We start from the raw sequence: 12,844 nt of genomic DNA, 5'->3' as shown, positions 1-12,844 counted from the left end.
AGTTATGAATATTGGCTCTGTACTGTCTGTATTTCAAACTTATGCTATGCTTCTGGGAAACATCCCAGACAAGTTGGTGTTAGCTCTGCCTAGCCTGCTTGATGGCCCATTAAGGACCATCAGCTATACAATTGACCCATGGAGAGAAGGCAGATATACCTTGTAACTCAGCAAAGTATGCAGGGACTGGCCCATGTGACTCCAGACTCCATTTTGCTGTAATTTTCCACAGTAAGAACAAAGAGGTGTTCTTACACCTGGAAAAGACTATAAAAGGGCCGATGCCTCATCTCCATTTTGTCTTCAATCCTGCTTCTTACCTCTGGAGGGACTTTGCTACAAATTGAAGCTCTGAACAAAGGACTGATGACCCATCCCAGCAGGGGATGTTCCAGAGACTTGATTTGAACCTGCAGTTTATTCTATCGCTGCTGCAAGCCTGAACCAAGAACTTTGCCATTACTGTATGTAATTGATTCCATTTAACCAATTCTAACTCTCATCTATATCTTTTTCCTTTTATGAATAAACCTTTAGATTTTAGATTCTAAAGGATTGGCAACAGCGTGATTTGTAGGTAAGATCTGATTTGTATATTGACCTGGGTCTGGGGCTTGGTCCTTTGGGATCAGGAGAACCTTTTTTCTTTTACTGGGATATTGGTTTTCATAACCATTTGTCCCCATAAAGAGTGGCACTGGTGGTGATACTGGGAAACTGGTGTGTCTAAGGGAATTGCTTGTGTGACTTGTGGTTAGCCAGTGGGGTGAAACCAAAGTCTTCACTGGTTTGGTTTGCCTTAGAGGTGGAAAAACCCCAGCCTTGGGCTGTAACTGCCCTGTTTGAGCAATTTGTCCTGAATTGGCACTCTCAGTTGGGTCCCGCCAGAACCAGCATTGTTACAGAGCAATACCAAGTAGGGAATTCATACAGCATTGAACTAATGGACAGAAAAGTAGCAGCACTTACTGATATTAGGAATTTCCTCACCATACAAGGACAATGTAGGTCAGCTATTACTATGTTTCTTCCTCTACAGAAAAAAGTATTTTGAGAAAATAATCCATAGCTGATAAGAATAAAAAATGTGAAAAGATGGAAAAATATGGCTGCTCCTTACCAAGCTCAATTGATTGCCATAGTAACCCTGGCATAGTTCAGTCAAAAGGCACCATGCCTCAGAGAGTTAATGTCTTCAAGGGGATCTCAGTAGCAAGCAGGATTACTAAGAATAGCAGCGGCAGGAATTATATAAAGTTGTCATGGAGTTCCACCCCAGAGCATGTCCCCCACATGCACAGAAGTGACTCACTGGCGGACACTCTCCTTGTGACTGGGTGTTGGGCCTTCCTCTCAGTTGCCTCCTACTGTTGGCCACCCCTGGTTGGGTCATCTGTGGCGTAGCACTTGTCCAGGTCACTTAAAAGTTCAGTCTGGCTATGCTATTCCAGTTGTACCTGGTCAGGCACTTTAAGCTGGCTTCCCCTAACTAGCCTCTTCAAAGTCCCTTCAGCCAGCTTCCTTCCAGGCCAGCAGCAGAGTCCTTCCAACTCACCACAAGACAACAAAAATCACACTCTTCTCTCCAGAGTAGCAGGTCCCAAGGTTCTCCTGGGCCCCTCAGTAGAGCTCAAAACTACAAAGAAATCAAACACCACTGAAGCACCTTCTCCGGGCCTGAGCCTCTCAGTTCGGTTCAGGAGGCAACCCCTCAGCCCTATTCCTGGAGCTGGGTTTGAGTTTAAAATGGTCTCTTTTTAATCAGGGGTTACCAGCTCTCCTCCTTGGAGCTGGATTGTAATTTAGGCCAACTATAGGGCCGTCACCTGTTTCGCCCTCTGCTGGCCCCTTCTCCCAATTAGTCATCAGGCTCAGGACACTCAGCAAAACCAACTTTTTCCTGCTAGTGTCTGCCCTACTACTCAGGAGGGGGCTATCCCCCTTCTCTCAGCACATCCCCAATTGATTGGGTGAGAGGGAGACCTTGCCCTGCCCTCTCTGCAAAGCTCCTGTCCCTGGGCCTTTAAAGATACAGTGATGGGATTTTCTCCCAAGCACCACTTTTTCCTGGGACCACTTCATCTCTATCAATAACTCTAGGTCAGGGGTCGGCAACGTTCGGCACGTGGCTCGCCAGGGTAAGCACCCTAGCGGGCCGGGCCAGTTTATTTACCTGCTGACGCGGCAGGTTTGGCCGATCGCGGCCCCCACTGGCCGCGGTTCACCGTCCCGGGCCAATGGGGGCGGCGGGAAGCCGCGGCCAGCACATACCTCGCCCGCACCGCTTCCCGCCGCCCCCATTGGCCTGGGACGGAGAACCGCGGCCAGTGGGGGCCGCGATCGGCCGAACCTGCCGCGTCAGCAGGTAAATAAACTGGCCCGGCCCGCTAGGGTGCTTACCCTGGCGAGACGCGTGCCAAACGTTGCCGACCCCTGCTCTAGGTCCTTGTATATATGTTGGAGCTTTCAAAACCATAAAGGGCCATGCCACCTGACTGGGTGTGCTGACCACTAGGCACCACTACTTTTAAGGGTAGACTGCCTCATCACAGGGGAGACCAAAGAGATCAGAAGATCAATTAATATGATTTATGTGGTAATCCCTCTGAGGGGAAAAAACGTAACAACATTTTAAGTATGCTCACTGCACTAATTATGGACTTAACTGAGTAGTCACTGCACACACAAAAATTTTTCCCACTGAAGTCACTGGAAGTTTTTCTCAGTCCTTGAGTATAGAGTTGGGTCCTATATTTTTCAAGGATCAAAGGATTCACACTTAAGAAAATGCAGCTGCAGGTACAAACAGGTCACTATGACAAATATGGTGTTTAAGCCACAAAATGGTTAACTACCTGTTTTAAAAATATGACACTTAAGAATTGGAATTGGCCTGATTTACACAGCTGAGGATCTGGCCCTACTTCTTAAAACTTCTGAATTAAAGTTCAACTACTAGAAATATTTGGGTATATTATAATCAAAGACACATTGTAACTTTAAGGATGGTAAATAAATGAATGTAAATACCTAGTCCTCACTAATGCATTGATTAACGAGGAGCAGGTCTTTAAAAACTAAATTAAAGTAGGGGTATCTTCTGGTGACATTTGAGTGACATTCCTCCCAAAGTCTTTCCAAATTTTAGTTTAAAATTTAGAGAGAGGCAGGTTACTCACAGAATGGTGGAGTCAGGTTAAATCTCATTGGTTATCTTAGGTTATATAGACTCCGATTCAGCAAACTTAGTCATATAGACTCCGATTCAGTACATTGCTTTAGCAAATGTCTATCTTTAAGCACATAAATAGTCCCATTGATTTCAGTGGGATCACTCGTATGCTTAAAGTTAGGTACATGCTTAACCACCTCTCTAAACGGGGGCCATAATCAAGATATATTTGATTAATTGTACTCCATTTTGCTGTGGTAGATGAAGTTCTGTTAATTTTGAATTATCTGTGAGTTTTCTGTTTTCATCTCTAGTAAAATCTAGCCAGTCAAGAATCTAAAGTAGGTAATTTTACTACACCTAAAATACTTATTATCCCCAGGGGAATATGGCCCTTAATGCTCATAAGTAATACATATTCAATGCTGAAAAGTGTTAATATTAAGTTTGAGATTTAAACCCACAAAAGCCTGGAAATCTAGCATTATGGTTCCCATAGCACTCTTACTTCTACCTTTTTGCATATACTACAGTAGATGATAGAATCTTTAATTACATAAATATATAACACCGGACAATATGAAATATTATTCAGCTTTTTAAAAAAAATGGAAATCAAACTTTTCTAGAATTAACAAAGAGCTCAGCTAGAAGAAGTGCTGTTAAAAGAATACTAAACAGTGTCCTGTTTCTTTCACAACACTAAGAGATTTTCAGATTCCCATACTACAAACTTTGAAGAAACTGGACTGGACAAATATCACTTAAATGAACCTGAAGGGCACCCTAGTGTAATCCAAATGTTGTAGAAGTTTAGAAAACAAATGGGGTGAACACAAAATGGAAATACAGTGTTGGTTTACTAAGAGTTTCTGAAAAAGCCTACCCACTGAGGTAATTTTATGTTTACTAAATACATTTCTGTTTCCTTGTTCGGCTTTTATTAATCTCTGAAACACAAACAATTGCTTGAAGACTCTGCGATTTCCATTTGTGACCGGCCTTTTTGCGCGTGCACACACACACAACTGAAACAGACCATTTTGTTTTCTTAAAATATGTAAGGCAAGCTTATGCAGTTGCTGATCTCTTGGACTTTTTCCCCTACTCACTGGACCACAAACTATGGATTTTAAACAAACAGCATGGTCAAGAGTAGCTGTAATTAAAGTTGGTTTTGTTTTTGAGTGACGTATGGTTTTCTTCAATATTAACAGCATGTAGCTTACTACTTCATGGAAATGGCAGTAAGTGTTATAAGAGATCAGATTTTAAAATGCATTGATTTTCTTTGCAAGTGTTTGTCTTGATGTGGAGAGAATGGGTTACCATTAATATGTTGAGCTAAAACCCTAGTTATCAGGCTATGCTACCTAAAATAGTCACACATCAATGCAGTTTGAATTATATAATTTAAATCAAATATCTCCAATTACAAATGTTTCATAAAGTCTGAGATATTCAGAAGGCATTAAAAACTACAGCTTTCTAACTGAGTGGGTTTTATATTCTGCACCAGAACCAATTACTATTAGGCTCAGACTCCAGCCCTACCTCCCTAGCCTCTAACTCACCCATCCTTGGCAATATGAAAAGTGTAGAGTTTTTTAGGCAGAGCAGAAAGTATTAATGCTAGAGGGAGAAGTGCTACACCAAGCATCAAAGCAGAGCGGAAGTAAAGGGGAAATTAGTAGGATCAGAGTGAGAAAAAAGTGGGGGTACAGGCAGGGAGAGGATGAAATGTTCAGAAATGGGAGAAGAGTTATCCAGGTACATTGGTACCCTCTGAAAAATGAAGTAGTGACAACTGTCAGAGACAGGATATTCAACTTAATAGATTGATACTCTGATGTTATGTGATGAATCCAATGTTCCTAAGAGATATTGGCAGGATCAAAAAGCCAAGGAGGAGGAGACTTGCTTAAGAGGGAAATGAATCGAAGAGGAGGGAAAGATAAAAACAGACATTGGAATATGTGTTCATGCGTACACAAGGACAGATAGAGAGGGAAAGGCAACAGAATGAAGGAGGAATGAACGAGAGGAAAAGAGAGAGGTGCCACCCCTTGCATGGGAACTTTAAAGTTAACATTAAAGCAACTGAATCAGGACCAAGAAACTGTCCCATATATTTTACACTTATGTTTTTGTTAGAAAGTAACAGGAAGGCACCCTGACTTTAGCCTAGACAGAGCTGGGCCTAGGCACATAAAAGATAGCTGTAGGATTGCAAAAGGCGAGGTGCTTGAAGATTGTGAGCAGGAAGCCAGAGCAGACTTCTGGTAGCCCTAGAGAAGGGGGTCTTGGTTGGGCTCTGACAGTGGGATGGCGCTCCAGAGTAAATGAAAGCACAGTCCTGATACTTTGACAGTTTACCAGAATTACCAATAGCATTCTGGAATAGCTTTCTTTCATCCTTTGGACAGTAATGTGTATTTGTGGGTAGAAGAGCTAGAAGTCTTAGAGAGATGCAACTCTCTGCTCCCTCTCTAGGGGGAAAGCTTGCTTGGGCTAGCCTCATTTACATGAATTATAATGTTGATTACTCATAGTTCCACATACTGTTTTCTCTGCTTTAGTTGGAATCTGGCTCTATTGTATAATTCTGACTGTATAATTGATCATACAGATTTACTGTAGATGTGTCCATGGAAGGGCAGAATTGTGGAAGATTTGCTCTGGAGTAAATGGGTCATCCTGACTTTCACTGATGGTAGACTCTAGTTTGGGAATAGGATTCAAGCTCAACAAGGCGCTAGCAAAAGGCTGTGATCAGGAACAATAATCCTGGGTGCAAGGACTCTGTCCAAAGGTCCTGTTTTGCTCTAATTTCCCCACCTGGCTATTCTGTGTGAAGTGATGCTGTGGGACTGGACTGGAAAGGAGTAGCAGCAGCGGTGCACAGCTGATTTAGCAGCAAGAACTGAGCAGAGCAATGGCGCCGAGCTGATATCACAGACATGGATCAGGTAGCTGTGCTGTGGAGCAGGACCTGGTGTTGCAGACTTCTCTCTGAACCGCAACAGACAACCACCCCTAAGAAACCTGAATCTAACTGGACCCACAAGTGGGATTGTAAGTGCATAGAAATTGCTTAGTGACTATGAGCTCCAAACCTCAATGAGCTGGACAATTACCACTTAGAATTGGGGGTTGGCCACATTCCTGATACTCTGGATTTTGCTCATTTTATTGTATGTAAATATGTAGGTGTTTATTGTGATTCTTTTGTTTGTTTTTCCCCCGCTTTTCCAAACAAAAGGTATTTATGGTCCCATGTTTCCAGGGACTCTGAGTGGTTGCAAATGGGGAGGAACCACCTGCAAAGGTGGCCAGTGTGATTTTATTTTCATTTCCTAGAGCCAGTAGTAGGAGTAAACCTCTGAGCCAAGTCTGCAACCACAGTTCTACTTATTTTAGAAACAAATCCCTATACTGATTGAACTCTGCCCTTGTTGTTGCCATTGGCACCTGGTAGAAAGTTATATTTGCATTAAAAACAATCAAACAAAAAAAATGAATGTCTTGTTATTTCTATCAAAACTATGAAGCTGCAAAAAGAAATCTGATTTGATATAACCACTGGGAAATCAGACAGAAAAGAAGAATTATAGAATGCAGCTCTTCAGATAAATAAAGGGGTTTGCCAAGGACAATACCCACAGGAAATCTTTGAAATATTCCGATCAGTATATCTCAAAATGTAGCATTTTTGCTCTCTTAGAAATGATATAATGTATAATGTGAGTTTAACTACTTAGCATTTACAAATCCAGATGAATCTGCACACACCTATAACATAATTTTTTGCTCCATTAAATCCTAACTGTGTGGAATACTGAATTCTAAATGGATGGCATTAATTATCCTACTCTAAAAATACACAGTAGACTAAAGGACTTACACCATCCTTTATCATATCCATAGTCTTAACTCTCAGCACAACAGAAGTTGATCAACACACAATATTCTTTTATAATTTTGAGCAACAGATTGTCAACATGTATTCCATGTATAACTCCAGAGAGACATTTGGAGAGACGGTCACAAAAAGAGAACATAGACCGTCATAGTTATTTAATGTCAGCAAAAAATGAGTATGAAGATGCATGAACACCAAACAATCCTCTCTCTAGTCCATAAGCCAAGAAGCTGAAATACCGAACAGATTAATGTACATTTTATAAGCATGTGAAGATTCTTATTGTGCTGCACTACTAATGAAGGTAGATCTTTATACCCCATGATCTGAAAAGCAGCATGGTATAATGGACTAAGCATACAAATGGAAACCAGGGACCCTTTAACTCCAGTTTGGGGTTTGACAATGATGTTAGACAAATCATGTAACCTCTCCTGATCTTAGTTACCCAGCTGTGAAATGCAGATGATATGTGAACTAAACCTATTACCCCCGCAAAGGTGTTATGAAAATGCATTAGTTAAGGGTTGCATGAGTGATGAGTATTATTGTCAGTAAAGCTCAGTGAATATTGCACAAAATATCATTCAAAATTGTAGATCAATATATTTGTGTTTTCTTTTCCTTTTGTATACTACCAAATGAGTTTGTGGCAGGGATGTTCAAAATGACAACACATTTTAAGTGACTATTGGAGAATATTAATAAGAAATGACTTCTGAATTTGTAAAGATAGGTATTTATGCTGGCAACTCAATTCTAAGAGCGACAATCATCCATCTGGGGAACAGAAATATATTATGTGATCTATTTGCCAAATGAAAGCTAACCAATATTGCTCCATCCAGTTTTGAATACTAAACAATTGCAAACCTCCTCAAACAGCTCACAAACCATCTATAGACCAGAAATGATTTGCTGAAATTATTCAATGAATAACTTTGAATGGCAAATTCAAGAAAATTGTGATCTTCTCTCAAACAATCTGAAAACAAAGGCAAAATTCATCAGACAAGTTATTCAGTATGAACTATGCTCCCTGTTCCAGCGATTAGATCTTTAGTTATGGAGTTATCACCTCTTCGTGCATTTCTTTGATCCTTCTGATCTGCTAAGATTTCATGTCAAATTTCCACACAAATATAATATGGTGAAGGTGGGGGAAAGATGTGTGTATTGTTACTATGTTTTATAGTCGTCGACATTCCCCTGTTATATATGTTTGCCACATTTGCATTTACCTTTAGATAGGTTCATGTTACTGTACATTTCCTTGTTATTATGACATAACTTTAACCTGCAATCATTTTGTCGGCCTCTCTCCTCAGTATTAATTTTCCTTCTGTGCATAACGGCTCTGATAGCTGTTTTTTCCCCCTCACATTTTTTGTAATTATTCATTGAATCCTAGTATTTTCATCACTGTGGCTTATTTCAAGCATGCTGCCTCCTCAGCACATACCCCAGCATGGGCAGCATGGCCGCCCTTGACAGCCACTTGCAGAAAAAGGGTTCGTGATTCAAAAAGATGGCCATGTTCACTAGGTGCAATTTACATTTGCCTGCATTGTCATGCACTAATTTTCTCATCTGTATTTAATCTGTATGGACTTTTTTGTTTGGTTTATGCATTTTATAGTTGCATAGTTACTTGCGGATTTTCCTTAGTGTCTTTAACTCGGCACATTTTCCAATACAAAGGAAATGTTAATGATTTAAAAATCATCATAATAAGATCTATTCCTCAGTGACCTGCTTTGAAGGAAAAAGAACAAAGCATTACAGTCACAAGGCTAGATCCTGCATTCCCCATGCAGGCAAACTCCCACTGAGGTCAATAGGAATTTTGCCAATTTAAGGACTACAGAATCCCAGCTAAAATGCTTTGAATATAGGGCTTGTCTACACTTAAAATGCCGCAGTGGCACGGCTGCACCATTGCAGCTTCACTGCTGTATCACTTCAGTGAAGACGCTAGCTATGCCAACAGGAGAGGTTCTCCCATCTGCACAGGTACTGCACCCGCCCTGAAGGGAGGTAGCTAGGTCAGGTTAAAGGAAGAATTGTCCTGTTGACCCAGTGCCTTATACACCAGAGATTAGGTCAGTTTAATGCATCGCACAGGGGTGAGGATTTTTAACACTCCTGTGCGACGTAGTTATGCCGACCTAATTTCCTAGTGTAGATCAGGCCTTAATCAGAATTTTTTAAATATTCAGTACATCATCTGAGATTCCCTAGCTACACTATGCTGAATATTTCAATCCTCAACACCCATTTTGGGAGGCCATCAGATTTGAGTCCCAAGATCCAAATCTGGCCCTACATTTTCATGTCCAGATAAAACTGTACATAAAACTGGATGATGTTTGTTTTCATGAATACTGTCCGCACCTGGGTCCTGGAACCAGGGTTTCAGCCTCCATCCACACTACAAAGTAGGGAGGTTAGAGCCACACTGAAGCAAAACCCAGGCTTTAACCTATACTCCCAGCCAGGTAAGCAAGCCTGGGTTCAAAGCACATATAAACATGAGTTAAAGCTTTTTGTGTAATGAAGTGGGGGGGGCGGGACTAAAACCCAGGTAAAAGCCCATATAAGTCTGCACAGTGTGAAGACATATTCTGTCTGTCTGCTTATCTATATGTGGGTAACATCATAATTTTTGAATGTCACATCCAGTCAACTCCAAACTTTCAGCAACTGTTCTAGGTATCAAGGGGCAGAACCCTATTGATTTTGCTGAAAACTGGAAAACCAGAAGAAGAGGGGACACATGGAGTCCCTGGCATCTGGTTAGCAGAGCCAGCAGTTTCCACTCCCTCTGTAATTGTCTGTAAATCAAAGAAACAGGTGATGGCAGCCATTATAACTCCCAGCATAACACTCACACACACATACACACCCCATCTAAGCTTGCCCACCCTCTCAGTGGAAATACACAGAACTCCTACTCCATCCCAAATACCTATGGCTGGCACATCGAGTGTTGCCCAGGGAGGCCAGGCATGGCCAGGCATCCTTCGCCTGGCTGCTCTAATGGCTTCTTGAAGCCAGAAGAAGTTAAAGCAGTCTTTAGGCTGCTCTAATTTATTCCAGGGAACTAGCCCATCACATAGCTAAACCCAAATTGGGTGCCTGTCTCCCAAGAATTGCACAATGCGCTCCTTGGCCACAGCTGAGGATTTGCACCATTGAATCTGTTACACAACAAATTCTGAAACCCAAGATAAAGGGTTTTTTTCCAAGACAATATTTACTTTAAGAATGGAATTAAAAAGAGTATTTTAAACTTTATACCTTTATGAGCTACTTTTTTAATTCTATCCTGAAGGTTTGTTATACTAGAGCTAGGCTGACTGGAGAAATACAATGGAATATATGAATCAGTTAGTCGTGCTATTTCACTTGGTTGTGAAGCAAATGTAGGTGTGTTTACTGATCAGTAGGTTCACTTTGCTCCTGCTTTCGCCTATGCTATACTCCTAAAAACAGTGGGCACATACCACCATTCAATTAATTTCACTTTGCCAAGGCAGACTTCTTGTTCATCTAGAACAGATGCTCTCTGTGGTTACTTATATAATTTTGTATGCCACCTACAGTGCCGTAGCTGACTAACAACTAGGACGTTTTCAATAAAAAAGTAGAGAAACTTCAATGTTGTATATTTGATCCCTCCTGGGGCGCCAGTGAATTGAACTATCTAGCTTTATGTCTCAAATCAAAGACTTAATTTTATAGTCAAATTCTCAGCACTTTCCATTTGGATACTTAGGCTGCAGAAGAGTTGTTTTGCAAATTTTATTTTTATTTTTTCCATTCTTCTTTTATAAAATACTGGGCTTGTATACAGATAATCATGGAAAGTGCTGTGAAGGATTGAGGACAGAGGCCAACTGTTATAAACAATACAACTACTGAGCTACTACAGATATTAAATCAAAACTTTGTAGAATCTTCCCTTCTTTTCTTCTGTCCTGTGTCATTGAATACAAACAGAATACAAACAAAAGAGAATCCTCTGATGGGGTAGACCTGCCACTTAGCAAAACTTGCACCTGTGGGAAGGACATCAATTGACAAAAAGGCCTCAGTGGAGGTGATGTTGCCATATGACGTGAAAGCCAGGACAAATGAATTGCAGAACTCTGAAATGTTTACAACAATAATGCCTCTATGTCTATGATCATGTGTCTTAAATACAGTGTGTTGTTTTTGGGGGTGAGAAATTTTGGGTGTTCCAGTTAAATATTATAGGATTTTTCTTAACACAATTGTTACAATTATCCCCAAGATTACTGAAGCTTACAATAGTGTTATTATTGGGACTATTCGTCTATAGTAGTGTAGTGCAGACAATGAGTGCATGGAAATGAATGCCATGAAGGAACTCGATCTGTGCTACCATGCATATCTGGAATGTGTGACTAGGTGCAGCTTACATTACAGTAGTGAACCAACCTGAGCATTTCAGAACTCATAACACAAACAAGCGTGGTGAGCTTGTGGAAATGCAAATGACTTCCTTATCTTCTTGACCCATTCAGCAACATTTCAAAAAGTATCGTCATTAGTCATTATTTATATTAACGTAGGGCCTAGGAGCCCCAGTCATGGACCAAGAGCCCTTTGTGCTAAGTGCTGTACCAACACAGACCAAGAATCCCATTTATGTGCTTTTCTTTTCAAACCCAATTAGCAGGGCATTCATAAAAAGGGTCAAATGGCAATCTAGATCCTGATTCACTAGCACCAGAAGCTCACCATGTAGACATGCACATGCCCTGGCTTCACATTCAGAGCTTATCACTGCCCTAAGTTTTGACTATGTAGTCCATGCTATAGGTATATACACTGCATTAATAACAATACAAGTGATGTTTCTTCTGCAGAAAATCCCTGTTTCATTAAAAAAGAAATGATCCACTTGGGTCAAATAGACCTAGTCCAAACATTTTCAATACTTTGTTTCCATTGGAAAATGTTGTTTCATCAAAACTCAAATATTTCATGGAGACATATCTATTTTAATGACGGTTTTGACTACCTGGGTTCTGAGGTCCAAGATGGACTCTCAGGAGAAGGACCCAAATCAAAAACATGACTTTTTCAATCAAAAACTGACTTTTTGCATATGTCTACACTGTAAAAAATAAAAAATAATAAAACTATCTGTGGCAGCAAGTCTCAGAGTCTGGGTAAACTGACTCAGGCTTGCATGGCTCGAGCTACAGTGCTAAAAAGAGCAGTGCAGATGTTCACGCTTGGGCTGCAGTCCTGGCTCTGAGACCCACCCCATCACTGGGGCTCCAGCCCGAGCAGGAACATCTCCACTGCTATTTTTAGCCTCATAGTGCAAGCCTGAGTTGGTGAAAACTTGAGTCAGTTCTGAGACGCTCCGCCATGGGATTTTTTTGGTTTGTTTTCAGTGTAGACGTACCCTTTGACAACATTCCATTTCATGAAACCATGCAGAAGGTTTGGGTTTTATCCAAATGTGGAACAAAAGCAAAATTTGACATTTCAAAAGTCCCCACAACATGGAATTGCCAGTCTCTGGCCAGCACCATTGCCATATGCTGCTTTGAAATGGATCACTGTCCAGGCACTTGTGTGTTAAAGCACAACACCTGAACAGAGTGGAATGCATGTGGTTCCATGGTAACCGGGGCTGCAGAAGACAGTTTATTGCAGCAATTTCAGAAAAACCGATGACATTCCCATTCACAACCTATTATCCATCTGAG

This window comes from Terrapene carolina, unplaced genomic scaffold (genome assembly GCF_002925995.2).
Source record: "Terrapene carolina triunguis isolate 2854851 unplaced genomic scaffold, T_m_triunguis-2.0 Scaffold33, whole genome shotgun sequence".
NCBI classification, from domain to species: Eukaryota; Metazoa; Chordata; order Testudines; family Emydidae; genus Terrapene; species Terrapene triunguis.
Note: the sequence above shows the minus strand (reverse complement) of the source record.